Source organism: Priapulus caudatus, unplaced genomic scaffold (assembly GCF_000485595.1).
Source record: "Priapulus caudatus unplaced genomic scaffold, Priapulus_caudatus-5.0.1 Scaffold0, whole genome shotgun sequence".
NCBI lineage: Eukaryota > Metazoa > Priapulida > Priapulimorpha > Priapulimorphida > Priapulidae > Priapulus > Priapulus caudatus.
Genome location: NW_014577061.1, coordinates 1629393 through 1632286, shown reverse-complemented (window position 1 = coordinate 1632286; position 2894 = coordinate 1629393).

Genomic DNA, 2894 nt, shown 5'->3' with positions numbered 1-2894 from the left:
TACATATTTCAGTAGCTTTCCCTGATCCACAGCTTTCGCGAGAGGTGTGTAACGCAGTGACACAAAGAATAGTATTACACTGTCTATCTAATACACGTACAATACGTCTATGATGCACTAAGCTATATATATATGTTATTTTACTCCCGACAAGATATGCACAAAACCGCTACACAGGTAGGTCAAGCTAGTGTGCGTATGATAACCTCGGCCAACAGATCATATATACCTACACATGCATTATATTATAAACGATAAACAAGTAACAATGAGTAATTGCTCCGGGGCTTGTACGTGCCACGAGGTCGCAGCATCGTCCAGTCATGTACTACAGTAATCGATGGCAAATAATTATATTCGTTTTTATGAAAATGCAACTTAGATATGGAAGACCAGAGACGACATGCGACTTTTTGAGTTTTTGAGTTTCCGAGTTTCTGTATAATATATATAAATGTAACACCAATACTATATAAATAGATTATCAGTCTATTATTAAAACATGTTACTGGTTATTCTTTCTGTTAACAGGAACAGCATATTATACCATAACATACTTAATCACTTTGATTGATTTAACGTAAATTTACATGGTGGGAAGTTAATGACGTCATAGGTAATCTTCTAGGGGTCACCCAAAGGTCAAATTCCAGGTACTAATTACCTTTGATGTGAACATACCACATGTGAAATATCAAAGTGATTGATTGAGAAATGTAGACGATATGGCTAATAACGTCACTGAAATGTGCTAAAATGCAATTTGATGACGTCATAGGTCATTACGTAGGGGTCACTCAAAGGTCAAATTAAGGGTACTAATTAACTTTGATGTGAATATACTACATCTGAAATATCAAAGTGATTGGCTGAAAAATGTAGATGATATGGCTAAAAAAGTCAATGTAATGCAATAAAAGTACAATTTTATGACGTCATAGGTCATTACGTAGGAGTCACCAAATTACGGCTACTAATTGCCTCTACTGTGAACGTACCTCATGTGAATTATCAAGGTAATTGGTTGATAAATGTTGATGATATGACTAATTAAGTCACAAACAATGGGGAAAAATGCTCCAAAAATGTCCCGTTTTATACCTTCCCATAGTTAAAGGGATACTAGACTAAAGGGAGAGATTTTACTGCATACAACTGTACTTACTGTAAAACAAATCGTCTATACCCACACGTACTTGTTACCAGATACCTAATTTAATTGTTATAATTAATTATACATCAACGCTACGAAATTTGAACGGCGCCATTCACACCCGCGACCGTGCTGCCACCCTGAAAAAGTTGCGCCTTTCCCAATATATTTTGCACGTTACAGACCGAGGGCTAATCACAAAGGTGCGATTATAATTATACCTAAATGCTATTTAACCGAACGATGTTCATTTTAGGACAAATTTATCCATAATATAACTGAAACTATATGTCGTTTATAAGATATTACAATCCTTTTGCTTTTAAATTAATAAATAAGAAACACCCTCGGTCTGTAGCCCTTGGCTTAAAAGTCGTTTCGCGCAACTTTTCAGATCGTGCGCGTTCAGTGGCGCCACCGTCGTTTATCAAATTGTAGTCGTTAGTTTTAAAACATTTAAAAAAAAATCTAATGGTGATTGAACCATGAAACTTTTTATGTAGCGTAATTTTAACCTAAATTAACTGAAAATAATTCTAGAACCTAGAGTAAAGGATCCCCAAAGATTCCCAAAAATGGGTCAAAATTCCGTGACAAAAATGCCCGTAACTCGTCACAGGAGTGGAATTTTTTAATTCTGTAAACGGATCTCTGTTTCTTTGTGACTGGGGCTATCGAAAAATTCCATTGGGGTCATTTATAAAAAAATGACCTACTATGCCTATCATTGCTTTTATTTGTTTCACATCGGACATAATAAAATATATGAAAAGGCATGCGCAGATGAAACTTAGAAACTAAGAAACTCGAAAATTCATAAACTCGAAAACTCGGAAACTCAAAAAGTCGTATGTCGTTTCAGGGCTTCCATAGTCTGGTCCGTGTCACGTACGAAATACAGTTCACGTAGTTAATGACCATAAACACGTAGATTCCCTTGATCTCTTGGAGTGGAATATGCACATCTTATCACAGCTGTTGTTTTCTACACGTTTGCTGGTATCACGTTCACAAAATTGCAAGGAGGTAATAAATATATGGCTTCGTTCCGTGAACGAATCTGTCTCAGCAACTAATTAATTCTATTTTAGTTTATCTATACAGCAACGTTACATTACAAAAAGAGCGAAAAGATATATGTTAGAATGTTGATAGGCGAATTGAAACGATATACCATGTTTACCTATCTGAATGCGTCCAATATATTTTACTTTGTATACATCCACGTGTGTTTAACATTCAAGGCATGACTAAATATCTGTCTACACATGTCTCGATTCGCGAAGGCTTATAACTTCGTGGTGTACATCGTTAATCGCGTGGGCCGTCCCTCCTCGCGTCACGATTCAGCCACCGTTGGACCACCGTCCTCGCTCGCCGTGACAAATGCTCTATCGGCTACTCCCCGGTGTCTATCCCTCTACTGCAGCCACCCATAAGCGCGCGACAAAAATCTTAACGCAAAAACTCATCAAAATAACACACGCGCGACATAATGTATAATTAGGCAATTAGTAACACTGTTGCATCGACGCTGTAAAACGCTGAAAACACACACGCGCGCACGCACACACGCGCGCACGCACGCACGAAGACACACATTCTCTATCCCTGAGTCTCGCCCTCTCCTGTTTTCCTTCTCACAAGCAGTTTTTTTACTATTTTTTTATCTCTTTTTCTCGCTCTCGTATGCTCTTTCTCTTTCTCTCTCCCTCCCTTCCTCTCTCCCTTCCTTCTTCTC